The sequence below is a fragment of the Dasypus novemcinctus genome, chromosome 22, assembly GCF_030445035.2.
Source record: "Dasypus novemcinctus isolate mDasNov1 chromosome 22, mDasNov1.1.hap2, whole genome shotgun sequence".
Lineage (NCBI taxonomy): Eukaryota > Metazoa > Chordata > Mammalia > Cingulata > Dasypodidae > Dasypus > Dasypus novemcinctus.
This window is the reverse complement of record NC_080694.1, coordinates 52,675,209-52,691,665: the sequence shown is the minus strand read 5'-3', so window position 1 is coordinate 52,691,665 and position 16,457 is coordinate 52,675,209. Positions and strand designations below refer to the sequence as shown.

The 16,457-nt window shown below is 49.6% G+C and overlaps 1 long non-coding RNA gene across 1 annotated transcript; it reads right to left on the bottom strand.

Moving 5' to 3' along the window:
• Positions 1 to 1,170: 1,170 nt before the first annotated feature.
• LOC131275237 (uncharacterized) lies at positions 1,171 to 1,773 on the bottom strand. The gene is made up of 2 exons (XR_009182646.1): positions 1,719 to 1,773; positions 1,171 to 1,398 (listed from the first exon to the last, which is right to left on the bottom strand). It is a non-coding gene; the product is annotated as an uncharacterized lncRNA (long non-coding RNA).
• Between the last annotated feature and the right edge of the window lie 14,684 nt (positions 1,774 to 16,457).

Sequence of the window (16,457 nt, the reverse complement as noted above, 5' to 3'; positions counted from 1 at the left end):
AATCATGCAGGTGGAAATCTTGAGGAAGGAGCTGGAAATATGAGTCTGGATTCCAAGACAGAGGTTGGGACTAGGTGCTGGTGCAGATGGTACAGATAGCCGCTGGAATGGAGGGATGACCAGCAGAGTTCACGGGAATCAGGAAGAGGAGGGCTGGAGCTAAGGCCATTCCCAGAGTTAAAGATGGAGATGATTAGGAACCAGAGAAGGACCAAGATAAGGAATGTCTGGAGGCCAAGTGAAGCGAGGTTATCAAGAAGGAAGGTGCGCTGGGCTCCGCCAGTGTTGCTGATGGGTAGCGCCAGCATGTTCTGTTAAGGCTTCCCTTCCATGCTGGACCCGCAGTGCATGCCAAACAAATGCCTGCTGAATGACTAAAGGAACGAGCCGGTGCCTTTGTTGATCGGACAATAAAGAGCTCATTTTCTAGCTCTGGAAGTGGAGCTACCGCATGCTTCTCCTGCAGAGACACAAACTCCCCAGGAGAGAAAAAGCACAGGACATTTTAATGGTGACGTGGCCCTCTAAAGGACCAACAGGTACAAAAAGGCGAGTTAACTGGGATTCTGTGGTCTTGACAGTTGGGCAGGGATCACAAGGTTGTGAACGGTGGAGGACATTAGGAGAGATTTTCAGTGGCCTCAGTTTCCTTTTGTGTCTGATGAGAAGAGAGGCGGCACTTCCCCTACCACAGGGGTTCTTGACCTTGTTTCATGGATCCCTTTGCCAGTCAGGTGAAAACCATGGACCTCTTACCAAGTCCACACTACACTGTGTATTATATAATAAATATATCGCACCCACACCAACATGTCCCCATAATAATAATATTTTTCTGAATTTCAATTCAAGCTCTGAACTCCTGGCCTAACAGATCCTGGCAGTGTAGACAAAGGGATGGTCAATTACAATCGGCTGCCTGGAGCCACCACCCTCCTTCTCACCTTTGTGACGAGTCAGAGCACAGGTACCCAGAGACAAATCACAGGGGAGGTGGCCACACCTCCACGGCCTGGCCTACCAGGGTGAAAATAACAGGTCAGTTCCTCTAAAACAGTACTACCCAAATATATCTATACACAGTGCAAGAAATATAACGCCAGCCACGTATGGGATTTTAAATTTTCTAGTAGCACCATAAAAAAAAAAAGTAAAAAGAAACAGGTGGAATTAATTTTAATAATATACTTTATCTAACCCAATACACTCCAAATCTTTTCACTTGAACATGTAATCAGGATAAAATTAGTAAAGGGTCATTGTGCACTTTTTTCCTCTCTGTAATGAGTCTCTGCCATCAGGTGTGTTTTATGCGCACAGCACTTTTCAGTCGCCACATTTCAAGGACTCAGCGGCCACATGTGCTACCGTCTTGGACAGCCCAGGTCAAAGTCGTACCTGAAAGCAAGCCAATCACACACACGCATTTCCAAGGTTCTGTTGGTGCCTGAACTCAGACTTCTCTACTGTACCCCAGTAGCCGTGGTCAGGAATTAGCTCCTGTAGAGGAAGTCTGGACCGCAGGAAGGTGCTTGCACCCGGGGCCTGGGCCCCAGGGAGAGGAGGTCCTGGCCCTGCCATTCTAGCTCCTCTTCTTCAAGGGCACGTGCGTGTGGTCCCCGGGCAGCACGGCAGCCCCTCCTCCTCCCACAGAGAGAACTGGATGGCTAGGCTAGATCCCAGGAGGCCCCGAGGCCGGCAGGGCGCCGTGAACACACCACGTGAGCGGCCGCCTTTTTCCAGTTCCTTCCCAAGACTGCACCGTCCACCATGTGGGCACCTCGGCAGATCCTGGCCTCGCTGGGTGGTCCCCCGGGAGGCACTCGAGGACTCCTACATTCCGCAACACCATTATTACGCGGTGGGGTTCTAGGTACCACTGTCCCTTGGATAAGGAGAGGGGATTTTTTTGGCTGACGCTGGCGCTCAGTGTAATGAGCTGGTCGGTTCCCTAATCCCTTGTCCCTTTCCGTTTTCCGGAAGGGTTGTTTGGGCCACGCGGGAGGCTCGGTGCTCCTGAAGCTGGGAAGGGCGGCCAGTATGTCAGCGTCTCACGGCTGGCCCTTCTCTGAACTTGACCTCCTGTTTAAAAACCCAGAACTTGATCTTGCTGTCGCGCAAAGGCCAGCTCCCGGCCCCGCCTATCTCAGCACCATCCATCTTAAACCCCCCAGTTCAGCATACCCAGTTCCTTGGCAGATCCAGATCAGCCTGGCAGCGAGCGAGAAGCTCCGTGCCCGCTCCCGCCCGGTACGTGTGGTCTGCGTTTAATCTTACTCTCTTTATGGAGCATCTATAATGGTGCCAGGCACCAACTTTAGTGCCTCATGCCCACGGCATCACTTAGTCTTCACAACCTGGGCAAGCACTTGCTGCCACCCTCACTTGGAAGATGAGGCAACCCCAAACTCAGGGATGCTAAGGCACTAGCGAGTCGTCTTCACCAGCACATGGTGGAGTCCAGATTAAAGCCCCACTTAGGGAGGCGGATGTGGCTCAACTGATAGAGCGCCCGCCTACCATATGGAGGGTCCAGGGTTCGATCCCCAGGGCCTCCTGCCCGTGTGGTGAGCTGGCCCATGCGCAGTGCTGCCGTGCGCAAGGAGTGCTGTGCCATGCAGGGGTGCCCCCCACGTAGGGGTGTCCCCTGCGCAAGGCGAGCCGCCTTGCATGAAAAAAATGCAGCCCGCCCAGGAGTGGCGCCACACACACACAGAGCTGATGCAGCAAAATGACACAACAAAAAAGAGACACAGATTCCTGGAGCCACTGAGAATGCAAGTGGATGTAGAACAAAACAGAGCAAATGGACAGAGAGAGCAGACAACAAGGGGGAGGGGGAGAGAAACAAATAAAATAAATTTTTTTAAAAAATGAAAGCCCCACTTAGTCTAAGTGGAGCGCGAGGACTGAATTTCACCACCCCAAAGTCTTGCTTCCCCAGGCCGGAGCCCGGGGGGCCCCAGCCAGCTCTGCGGAGCCGCCCCTGTCCCTGTCACAAGGGACCCCTGTCTATGTGGCCGTGTTTCTGTCCTGGACCCTGAGCTCCACTCCTGCGTCTGAGGCCCTGCCCTCAGCTGCTCGACGCAGTCTTGCTGGCAGCTGGCAGAGCCTCCCGGAACCGTGAACCTGCCTCCTGCCTGATGACATCCCCACCTGGGGGGACGTCACCTTCCACTCTGACAGTCCCTCTACAGGTGGGGACTGCACCTGAGACACAGCAGGGGCCAGCATTTCTTCTGCAACTGCTCTGGCAATAACCCGTGTGCCCTGATCTTCCACTCTTCACCTCTGTTTTCCCAGTTTTATGCTATCCCTTTAGGCTCTTTTTTTTTTTATTATTATTATTGAAGCTAATAGATCACAAAGAACATTACATTAAAAAACATAAGAGGTTCTCATACACCCCACTCCCCATCCCCCATCCCATCATTTTTGTAAATTCTATTTTTTGAAGATATATACATCTCAAAAAATGTTACATTAAAAAACATAAGAGGTTCCTGCATACCCCTCACCCCCCACCCCACTCCTCCCACACCAACAACCTCTCCCATCACTGTGACACACTCGTCACACTTGGTGAACACATTTTGGAGCACTGCTGCAGCACATGGATGATTGTTTACCCTGTAGTTCACACTCTCCCGCAGTACATTCAGTGGGTTATGGCAGGGTATATGATGTCCAGCATCTGATCCTGCAATGTCATTTAGGACAACTCAAGGTCCCCAAAATGCCCCCCCTACCACATCTCTTCTTCCTTCTCCCTACCCTCAGCAACTACCGTGGCGACTTTCTCCTCCTCAATGCTACAATTTCTTCTATTACTAGTCACAGTTTTATAGTAGAATATCAGGAAGTCCACGCTAATCCATATTTTTGACTTAAAAACTATTCTCAGTCTAACTCTCGTTTTATGACCCAGTTCTGGATTTGCTGACTATGATGTGACACGATTCCCAGCCTCTGCCTTCAGCCTCTCCCACCGTCAGGGTCGCCCTGGATCCGAGCAGCCCTGCTGGGTGTCGTGCCACAGCTCAGGGGCTTCTCCACGGTGCCTCTGCCTGGCAGGAGAGGCCGGGCCTGGGCTGCTCCTGGCAGGTGGGAAATTCTGAGCAGCAGCCCTGGCCCGGGGCAGACCCCAGTATGCGGTCTGAAATAGCTGGCTCTTCAACTTGGGGCCAGGCCCAAAGCCAAAGCAACCCCTCCTGCTTGGTCAGTGCCGATTTCCAGCTCCCTCTTTAGGCGCTCACCCACCACTGAGATGCCAGCGTGCCCTAAAGTCCATCAGCCCAAATGACAGCAGCCACGCGGCCCGCAATTCCAGGCGGCCCCTGCTCCAGCCCAATTCCTGTCCCGGCCTCAGCGCTTCCCTTCTCCGGCGCTGGAGCCCGCCTGAGGACCCCAGGACCCAATGCCTGCCCCTCTGCTGCTGGTCCATCCCTATCCTGGACCTCGCCTGGACTACTGCCAGCTGCCAGGCACCTAAGCCGGCTGGCACGCTGCCCCTCCGACACGCGCTGCCTTGCCTGGCCCACCGGCCCGGTCCGTGCCCCGGGCGGGGTCTGCCCCGTGCGGGTCCTGCCATTCCTGGGCTGCCTCCCCAGCCCTGGCGCTCACGTGCTCTGCTGGGCATCGCTGCCTGCAGTTCAGGGGCCACCGGCCCACCTAGGCCCTTCTCACTCGTGTCTCAACTCACCCCTTCACTCTACACTGGCTCGAACTGATTTTCAATTCCAATATTGACTTCATATGTGTCAGTCGCTTGGACTTTGAGCTCCTTCAGGGCAAGAACGATACCTGATCCTTAACTGATTCAATTTATGTCGAGTCCGTATTATGTGCTCAGTGCTTGAGTCCTAGGGTGGGGTGGGTGGAGAGAGAAAAGCAAGCGTAGAGCACCACATGGAGGTCCCCAGAGCTTCTGAGGAGAGGTGGAGCATGGGGCATCTTTAGGGCACTGGAGTTGCTCTGTATGATATTGCCATGGTGGATACAGGCCATTGTATATTTTGTCAAAACCTCTAAAACTGTACAGTGCAAAGTGTCAACCATAATGTAAACTATAGACCTTGGCTATTAGCAGTGCTTCAATATTGGTTCATCGATTATCTAACAAATGTAAGATGGGTCCGCGGTTCAAACCCCGGGCCTCCTTGACCTGTGTGGAGCTGGCCCATGCGCAGTGCTGATGCGCGCAAGGAGTGCCCTGCCACGCAGGGGAGTCCCCCACGTAGGAGAGCCCCACGCGCAAGGAGTGCGCCCCGTAAGGAGAGCCGCCCAGCGCGAAAGAAAGTGCAGCCTGCCCAGGAATGGTGCCGCACAGACGGAGAGCTGACACAAGATGATGTAACAAAAGGAAACACAGATTCCTGGTGCTGCTGATAAGAATGCAAGTGGACACAGAAGAACACACAGTGAATGGACACAGAGAGCTGACAATGAAGGGGAGGGCGGAAGGGAGATAAATAAATACATCTTTGGAAAAAAAAGAGTTCCATGGTTTACCAAGTTGGCAACCCTTGTGGTAGACAGTAAGTGGAATGGGGGCGGGGGGTTCGTTCTCCTGGTGGCCTTTAGAAGCCGAGCTACTTAAACTGGGCCGTGAAGATGGGCCACATCTGAATACTTCCTAATGTACTTCCAACCACATCCACAGCACTGCGACCAAAGTTGTTGCTTAAGAGGTCCGAAATGACTTTTTTTGGCCCTCGTGTACACACAAGTTGCTCTCGTGGTTAACAACCAGTCTGATGATAACAGTTAAATAGCGTCACCTCCGGTTTACTTCTCTGCTTCCTGCTTCCTGAATTACAGCACCTTCTCCCTCCTGCTGTGGAATTCCTAACACTTAGCACTGCTGTTCCCAGAAAGGACAGTGGGAGGTGCTGCCCCCAGGAGGGCTGCCCACTCCCCCCACATGCAGGAATCCTGCTGACCTGCTCCCTTGGTGGTGCAGAGGGAGATGTGCTGGGGCAGGCCAGCTGGGGAGGTGATGGGGCAGGCCGCTGGGGAGGTGATAGGGCGGGCCAGCTGGGGAGGTGGTGACAGGGCAGGCCTGCTGGGGAGGTGATGGGGCAGGCCTGCTGGGGGCGTGACGGGGCGGGCCTGCTGGGGAGGTGACGGGGTGGGCCTGCTGGGGGCATGACGGGGCGGGCCTGCTGGGGAGGTGACGGGGTGGGCCTGCTGGGGAGGTGACGGGGCAGGCCGCTGGGGAGGTGATGGGGCAGGCCAGCTGGGGAGGTGGTGACGGGGCAGGCCTGCTGGGGAGGTGATGGGGCAAGCCAGCTGGGGAGGTGACCGGGTAGGCCAGCTGGGGAGGTGGTGATGGGGCAGGCCAGCTGGGGAGGTGATGGGGCGGGCCAGCTGGGGAGGTGGTGACGGGGCAGGCCAGCTGGGGAGGTGATGGGGCGGGCCAGCTGGGGAGGTGGTGACGGGGCAGGCCTGCTGGGGAGGTGACGGGGTGGGCAAGCTGGGGAGGTGATGGGGCGGGCCTGCTGGGGAGGTGATGGGGCGGGCCAGCTGGGGAGGTGATGGGGCGGGCCAGCTGGGGAGGCAGCGGCATCTAGGTGGGCCCTGCTGTCTGCAGCTGGCTCCCACCTGATGGAGCACTGTGACCTTGTCCCCCTCACACAGCCAGTGCAAGTGTTAACGAGCTCATTAGAGCCCACACTGTTCACCTGCCGGGAAGCAGCAGGGCTCTACACCTAGCGTGTGGGAGCCAGGTCCTGCTAGCTGCAAGTCCAGCTGCCTTGCTGGGTGTACAGCAGTGCGGCCGGGTCACAGGGTTTCCCTGCACATTTAGACTGTGTCAGACAGAAAAGAAGATGAAAGAGAAACTGAGTTGGGGTTACGGTGGGGCCCTTGAGGCTCGGCCGTTTTAACGGGCGCACCGTGGTGCCGAAGGAAGTGTGCACAGCTCCCAGTGTAGTTAAATTTTTTAAGAGAGCTATAGTTGTAAACTCGGGGTCTCAAAGCTTGACCCTTTGTAAAGAGTTAAGTTCAAGTCCATCATAGCTTGGAGGATTTTTTTTTCTTTATAAAAAGATAACCAGAAGAGTTCTCTAATCTTTTGATATAACTACCTTTCTGTAACCCCTGAGGAAGCAGAAGGAACTTGGTCTCCCTCCTCTTTGCAAAGGTGGGTGGCCAATTCTCTCCTTCCTGTGGAAGCATGAAGCCCCACCCCACACAGATCAGAGGCGATCATGCAAGATCTGGACTCGTTCCAGTTACAAATGGACGACCCAGTTACTTGCTACCTTGTGCTCGACATATATCAACATATGTAAAGGGAACATAACAGGATGCAGAATTGAATTATCAGTCGGTGATAAAGCGCCTTGAATACTCTCCTACACACAAGGCAATTAATAGCCTCATTTACTTTTAAGCATATCTCCAAACAGTTCCATTCTTTGGGTTTAAGAAGCACTTGGCAGACATCATCTCATTTCAGCCTCACCCCTAGGGTAAAAAGTGGGTGTCATTAGGGTCTTTCATAGGTGACGAAACAGACACAGGAGAAGTGGCTTGCCCAAGGCTGCAGAGGGAGGCTCTGAAGCTAGAGGTCTCTGAAGTGCATGCTTTTAAATCAACATGCTCTTCCCGCCTATCGAAGGCCTAATCGAATATTGATTTTTTTTTATTCTCTGTATTTAATTTTCAACAATAAATTCCAATTAGGCAGACACTGCCTAGAAGACCCTAAATCCTGGAAGACCAAATAAATGCTTCCCCTCTCAGAGGCCGAGCAACATTTAAGAGTAAACGGTATGATCAAGAAAGAGTTTGGCGTGTAGCGCAAGTTACGGGAAGCATTCTGGACATTTTACTTGCTGCTTGTCAAAAGCGGATTTAAAAATCGAAGATTCGACAGAAAAAGGTCACCTCACCGTGACAAGGAATTGCAAAGGCTTTTCACTTTCACCTAAGTGAAATCAGTCTCCTTGGGAATTAAAAGTTATTTAATACTAGCTGGAAAACAAAACCTGTCAACCTTAGATCAGGGAAGCACAGGCACATACCTTTTGGGAATCAGGGTCACGTGGCATAAAGTGTGTACCCTGGACCCTAATAGACCTTTGCATTCTGATTTTGCAACATTTTGAGTTCCACCTAACAATTTAACTGCGTTACAATATGTTTGACAAGGAATCCAGCTCAGGTCTCTTAGCTGTTAAAATAAATGCACTCATGAGCCTCAAGGACACAAACAGGAAATTGATTTATACTGAGAGGCAACTAGAGAATCGAAAAAAAATCTGGTGTCAGGAAGAGACCTGACATCTAGGAAGAAAACAAGGGTGGGATTTCAAGGAAGACAGAAGGAACAAGAGCATTAGGGTAAAGGTTAATAAAGTTGGTGTTGGATGGGGGTGGGGTGCTTAGCTTCTAAAAATAAGAGAAAGTAAAATTCTGGACTGGTTGATAACGAAGAGGTTGGATTTGATTCCCCGCATTATCTCTGATGTACAAGACTTTGAGAAACTCGGTTATTCTGGGCCTCAATTTCTTTATCTGTGAAACGGAGTCATTGAAACGCCTACTCAACTCTTCTTGTGGTTATAAAGATAACCAAGATAAAGATTACAAAATTCATTGCACAGATATGGAATACACCTTATTGTTAGCCACCCTACTTATTACTTTCAGTTTCCTCTGAGTAAAGTTTAGTACAGTAACATTCTAAGCCAAATCCTCAGACTTCTCTGTCCTGGATGATTATATCCCGTTTTAAGGTCTTCCTTGAAATAGATAAGAAATCAAATGTTCCTTACCCAAGGCTTGTCTGTGAAGTCTGGCCTGGAACACACATCTAAATTTAACCTTCCAGGTTGATTTCAAGTCATGAGGGGTGAAAATAGGAAATTGAATATTTTACCTTGTGGAGCACAATATTTATGATAAAATCCAACCATTGCTATATACAATGTAAATTTTTAAGATGAGTGCATTGGTTAAGGATAGAAAAAAATAATGCATTATTTAGGGAAATAAAGAGAATTGCTACTATGAGCTACAACATAAGGGTTTTATAATATAGGAAGATTCTGTGAACTGAGTTCTTTTGGGAGTAGTACAAGACTGCCTCTGAAATCACCAGCAGCCTGGACACAAGAGTCTTCTCAAAAAAGCTATAACAGAGTTCAGCTAGTAACTTACCCGTTTCAAGGGCACAACATTCTCCACATCGGTGGATAAAATATTCTGAGAAGGATCTTAACCAAATGCAGCTGAAACTGTTGAGATGCGAATGGCTGCCATCTTGAAAGGCCACCGGACTTCTCAAGACATCATCCAGATAAACTATGGAAAAAAGGCCCTGAGTGGCTTAGAAAGAGGATCGAATGGGAGATTTGGAGAACAGACTGTCGGTTCTAGGATTCCTTTACTCTCTGTCCTTCCTGGTCTAGCAATGCCCAACTCTCTTCCCACTGGGACAGCTCAAGTTCAAGTGAGTTCTGTTCTCACCCAGAGGGAAGAAACTTGGTCCTTGCCTTCTGAAGAGCTCTACCTCAATTGAAAGATGGTAGACTAGTATTGATTGGAAAACAGAAGGCACGTTGTGAAAAAGAAGAAGGTACCCAGGATCGAGGGCAGGTTACCACACACTGGAGAAGGAAACAGAAGAGAGGAGCTGAGGGGGACGGGAAAATCCGGATGGGCATTCCTTCCCACCGCCACACGGTACCTGCCCCAGGGCAAGGCTCCAAGCGCGGGCGATTTAAATGCCTGGTTTCCACCCCACAGCTCTTCCTTCTTCAACAATTATCAGAATAAAGAACTCTGAGCTCCTACTACGTGCCTAGCAGTGTGTGAGGCACTGCGTGAACATGTATTAATTCAGTTGCTTGGCACCCACTCCCCCTTTTCTAATGCCCATAGCTGCTTGGATTTCTTCAGGGAAGGGCATCCACTCACCCGTACCTGGTCCACGGGGTTTAGAGCAGCTCCACCACCAAGACCCCACACGGAGCACGTGACTCATGGCTGGCCAATCACAGTGCGGAATGCCCCTAGCTGGTGATTGGTTCAGAGGCGACAAGTCAGTGAGTTCGCCCAATCGAAATGAATGCGGGGCTTAAGAGGCAAGCAGCGGGGAGTGGATGTTCCTTACCTCCCTGACGACTGTCAGCCTGGAATGGCCAGGAGCCGCCACGTAACACCTACAATAAAACCCGCGCTGTGAGAGGCGGGCGAGATGGAGAAAAAACGGAATTCTGAAGAGATTATTTGAGCCCCTGCATCCAGGCTAGATCGGCCTGGCACTAGCCCTGACTTCATTTCCATGACTCAATAGATCCCCTCAGGCTTAAGCCAGTTTGAATTTGTTTTTAGGAGGGACCGGGGATTGAACCAAGGACCTCCTCCAGGGGAAACAGGTGCTCAGCCACTGAGCTCCATTTGCTCCCCTGAATGTTTTTTTTTTTTTTACGATTTATTTTTTATTTATTTTTCTCCCCCCACCCTTTTGTCTGCTCTCTGTGTCCATTTGCTGTGTGTTCTGTGTCCGCTTGCATTCTCATCAGCGGCACCAGGAATCTGTCTCTTTTTGTTGTGTCATCTTGCTGCATCAGCTGTCCGTGTGTGCGGTGCCACTCCTAGGTGGGTTGCACTTTTTTCACACAGGGCAGCTCTCCTTTCCGGGGGCGCACTCCTCACGTGTGGGGCTCCCCCCCACGGGGGACACCCCTGCATGGCAGGGCATTCCTTGCGCACATCAGCACTGTGCGTGGGCCAGCTCACCACACAGGTCAGGAGGCCCTGGGTTTGAACTCTGGACCTCCCATGTGGTAGGTGGACGCTCTATCTGTTGAGCCAAATCTGCTTTTCCTGAATTTGTTTTTATGTCCTTGGCCACCAACACCTAAAGAATTCTGATATGGAGTCACAGATGAAAAGACATAGTTGCTGACACTGAGGTGGCAGACATAAACTAATGACTCCTGATCAGTGTGGTAAGTTCAAGTTAAGAGATGTTTTCCAAGTGTGCAGGGGGCGCAGCTGACTCCAGCTGGGGAAATAAGTTTCCTCAGCCTGGGGAGGTAACAGTTGGCGACAGGTCTCCACTCCCACTGACCATGAGAAAGACAATCTGATCCTCATATGCCCCAACCTAATTAGTTCTAGGAGGATCCATTGGTCTGGAAAAAAATATTCTGGCAACTCCTTTACCTCTCCAATTTCCCTTAGTCTGTGCATTTCCATTAACGGGTGGATATTGCTGAAAACTGCACAGTCTTCATTAAAGCCAGGGAAAATGGCAAGAGAAGAGAAAAATATTTTCTCTTTGGGGAATCAGTAATTGGCATTAAGCCCTCTCCACAGCAAGAAGAGATCATGTAAATTACAAAAAAAAAAAAGTCAAATATACTTATTGCATTTGTATTTCTTAACAGCTGAAAATTCCCTTCAAAAGATCCTACCGAAAGTCACTAAATTCCCAGATTCATCTGGCTCCTGTGTTTTCCCCCAAGCTAGAGAGACTATTTCAGCTTCCACAACAGTTCTTGGGGGATGACCACTATGGCCATGTTTTGAATTTACAAGGTTTGCTTGATAAAGACTGGCAGTATTCTCTAGGACACGTTGTCTTCAGTTGCAGATTGGCATGACGGAGGCAGAATAGTGAAGTGGAAAGAATGCAGCTTTGGAGTCAGATGGATCTATTTTGATTTCTAACTGCACCCGGTCAAGATAATTAACCTCTCTGAACACTGATCTCCTCTTTTGTAAAATAAAGGTATTAAATAGCACCTCATTCTCAGGGTTTCTGTGAAGGGTGAAGAACTTCAAGGGCCCAGCACATTGTTGGTCAGATTCTATGTTCATATAAAATGGGTGCACAAGCAAATGAATGGCTGGAATCGGGGTGTATATTCTATTTGACATCTTCCCTTAATAATCAAGATTTTATAAATATTTAAGTAGACCTCCACTTCCCCTTCTCCACGCTCTGTATACAAAGAATATGGGGCCTAGAGATCTTTCTGTGACTCACAAAGTAGCAGGGAATCTGGTGAGCCATGTGTCCAGCTGGGCCCACAGTGGGGAAGCATACGATAGACAGGTGGTCTGGGAAAGAAACCCTCCCTGAAAGGGTGAGGAGCTCTATTCCAGATGGGAGCACTGTCACCAGCTGGTGCCAAGTAGCTGATTTCTTCTCCATTTGCACATGCCCAGGCATCTCCACTTAGCTGATCCTGTAACACAGCTCAGCTTCCTTGCAGAGGCTCATTAGAATGCAAGCCCCATGAGGGCCAGGACCTGGCTTTTCCTCCACGGCTGCCTCCGAGGGCCTAGACAATGCCTGGCACACAGTAGGCATGATAAATATGTGGGAGACACTGTACAAACGAATGAGTCCAGAGCCCTGGCCCACTCTCGCCCTAGGGCTCTGTCTGGATTTGTGAAAACATGAAGGAGCTGTTCATAAATCCTCTTACCAGATACTAGAGCTATCCCTCACCCACTCACCATTGACTGACCACCCAGATAAGCAACCTGAGACCTTACACTGATGCTGAAGGTGGAGGGAGATACTTTTGATAGCTCAAAAGAAATTAGACTGGACAGGTGAAAAGGCCAAGTTGACTTTCCAGTGCCCTCTTTTGCTAGATCAGAAATATACTCAAAAAGCTTAATTTGCAGCTGGATATTCTGCTACATTTATATATATATTAGTGAGGAACTGCTTTAAACTCCTTGGAACTGAAACCCCATATAATAATAGCTTAAACAAGATAATTGTTTCTTTTTTTCATCCCCTCCCCACCCCAGATGGTTCTCTCATCTCTCCGCTCATTGTTTGCTCTCCTTTTCCAGGAGGCACCTAGAACTGAACCTCGGACCTCGCACTTGGGAGGCGAGTGCCCAATGGCCTGAGCCACATCCACTCCCCATGGGCTGTGGTGTCTGCTGGCTTGTGGCATCTGCTCGTGTAGGCGTCTGTTCATTGCGGCAGGTGCAGCATTTAGCTCATTGGGGCAGGTGCGGCATCTGCTTGTCTTCCTTAGGAGGCACAAGAATGAGAACCCCAGACCTCCTATGTGGTAGATGGGCACCCAAATGGTTGAGCCACATCTGTTTCCTAAGATAGTTTTGTTTTTCTCTCACCTGCCAAGAAGTCTGGAGGTAGGAAGTCAAGGGCAGGTAAGACAGCTCCATGGTGGCCTCCATACCCAGCATTCTTTTGACTTTCTTCTCCGCCACTCTTAGCCTGTGGCTTCAGCCTTACAAGATAGCTGGTGGAGCTAAAAACATCACATCCAGGTTGGAAGAGGAGGATGAAGGAGTGCTTGCCAGCTGAGTAGGCCCCCTTTAAAGAGCTTTCCCAGAAGTCCTGTCCAACGTCTTTTGTTGTCCTCTCATTGGCCATCCATTCTGCATATAAATGTGAATGAAGAAGAGAATGGCTAGGGGATGGATTACGAGCCGTTTCTGTGCAATTATTGTATCACCCAAGATGAGTGTGGTAGGTTGGATTATGTCCCCACAAACACATGCTCTTAGTCCTAATCCACGTCCCTGTGGGTGTGAATCCACTGTGAAAAGAACCTTTTGAAGATGTTCCTTTTAGTTAAGGAGTGACAAACTGGGGCAGGCTGTAATCCAGATTACTGGAGGCTTTATAAGGAGGAAAGTTAGATGTTAGCCAGTAGAAACCAGAAACCAGAAGAAGCCAGAGATGCCCAAAAAGGAGATAAAACCATCATGCGACTGGAGGCAGAGGTACCTGCCAGGAAACCCTAAGAACCGCCAGCAGCTAGCAACGGAGTACTGCAGTCTTTGAGGAAAAAACAAACCTGATGATACCTTAACTTCGGACTTCTAGGGAAGTGGACTTGGCTCAACAGATAGAGCATCCGCCTACCACATGGGAGGTCCAGGGTTCAAACCCAGGGCCTCCTGACCTTTGTGATGAGCTGGCCATGCGCAGTGCTGATGCGCGCAAGGAGTGCCGTGCCACGCAGGGGTGTCCTCTGCATAGGGGAGCCCCATGCGCAATGAGCGTGCCCCGTAAGGAGAGCCGCCCAGTGTGAAAGAAAGTGCAGCCTGCCCAGGAATGGCGCCACACACGCAGAGCTGACGCAGCAAGATGACGTAACAAAAAGAGACACAGATTCCCAGTGCTGCTGACAAGAATGCAAGTGGACACAGAGGAACACACAGCGAATGGACACAGAGTGGACAACTGGGGGTGGAGGGGAAGGGGAAAGGAAAAACTTTCTGGACTTCTGCCTTCTGGAACTCTGAGCCAATAAATGCCTATTGCTTAAGTCCACCCATCGTGTGGAATTTCCCATAGCAGGTAATGTGTTGATGAAGACAACAAAATCCATCCTTTAAACAAGGGGTTCATAGCCAGGGGTCCACGGACCTCTAAGATTTTAGGCGGTCCATGAGCTTGAGTTGAAAAAAATCAACTTATCTTTATTTTCTCTGACCTCTCTAACCGAAATCTAGCATTTCCTTCACTTATGAATGTATGCAGTAAATTACAATGGTATTCATTTCACATCACATTACAGTTGTTTCCTATCTGGAAAAATCACTTACGCTCATCCATACTTCAAAATTCCTTGAGTGTCATGAAACTATCTGCTGCTGCATTCAGAGAAGGGGTCTGTGGTTTTCACCTGACTGGCAAAGGGGTCCATGGACCAATAAAGGTGAAGAACCCCTGCTTAAAATGTAAGGAGAACTTGCCAGGAGGATTGAAAGAAGAGACCCTACGAGGCTCGGGTTCAAGGAACAGCTCCCAAAACCACACTGCCGACCGGCAGGCTTGGTTTGTTGCAGCTTCCCTCCGCACCATTCAGCAAGCTGCTGATCTCAGGGCAACCAAATAGCGCCACTGTTTTTCTGTGCTGGCGAGAAAAACCGATCTTCCCAAGCGTGGCTGCCTCCCCATGTCTCTTCATTCCTCCTCCTAGTTTAGCAAGGTAAGTTTGTCGGCAGTGGCACCTCCCAAGGAAACCTAGCAGCTTGGGAGTTTGGGAAATGCACTTTTTTGCTTTCGAGCTTCTATAATGCAGAAAGTGGGTTAGAGTGCAGGTGGAGTAAATCGCTCTGCAGTATCTGCCCCCACGGTTAACCTGATCATAGAACCCACACATTTGCCATTTTTAGTAACTACTTATTCATTCCTTCATAAATTCATTCGTTTCCTTAGTAAACATTTGTCAAGGGCACTCAGCACCATGTTAGGTGTTATAGTAAAAGACTAAGAAACTTGGGTCTACGCAGGGGGTGAAATTTCGGAAGCCAGGAAGATGAGGGACACCAGTGAAGTGGATTGTGGAGGGCTGGAGGGTGCTGGCAAACACTTCTCGTTGCCAAGTGGTTATTTCCACGAGGGAAAAAGTATGAGTCTTTCAGATCTTCCAACGTGTCGAAAGAAACCAGAATCTGAACTTTCATGTGAACTTGTCACATTCTTAAAATCAATGGTTTTTAATACTGGCTGGACACTAATTAAAAAATTCTGATGCCTGCCTTAGACTAATCACGAGAAAAAATATCAGACAAACACATGTGAGGATCATTCTACAAAATATCCGACCAGTACTCCTGAAAACTGTCAAGGTCATCAAAACACAAGGAAAGTCTGAGAAGTTGTCACAGCCCAGAGGAACCTAAGGAGACGTGACGACTAAATGTAATGGGAGGGAAGCGGACTTGGCCCAGTGGTTAGGGCATCCAGGGTGCCCAGGGTGGCACTGCACACATGGAGAGCTGACACAGCAAGATGACACAACAAAAAGAGACACGGATTCCCAGTGCCGCTGACAAGAATACAGACGAACACAGAGCACACAGTGATGGACACAGAAAGCAGACAACTGGGGGACGGGGGAGGCAGGGAAGAAAGAAAGAAATAAAAAATAAATCTTTAAAAAAATCTTATATTTACAGAATTGTTGTGACGATAGTACAGAGTTTCCACATACCCCACACTCAGTTTCCCCTATTAGCATGTCAACATTAGTATGGTTCATTTGTTACAATTAATGAACCAATACTGACACATTATTATTAACTAAAATCCATAAAATTATTCAAATTTCTTCAGTTTTTCCCCCAATGTCCTTTTTCTGTTTCAGGATCCCATTACATTTATTTATTTATTGTTATTTTTAAAAAGATTATTTATTTTATTTCTCTCCCCCACCCACCAGTTGTCTGTTCTCTGTGTCTATTTGCTGAGTCTTCTTTGTCCGCTTCTGTTGTCAGCGGCACGGGAATCTGTGTTTCTTTTTGTTGCGTCATCTTGCTGTGTTAGCTCTCCGTGTGTGCAGCGCCATTCCTGGGCAGGCTGAACTTTCTTTCGCGCTGGGCAGCTCTCCTTACGGGGTGCACTCCTTGCGCATGGGGCTCCCCTATGCAGGGGACACCCCTGCGTAGCATGGCACTCCTTACACATGGCAGCACTGCGCATGGGCCAGCTC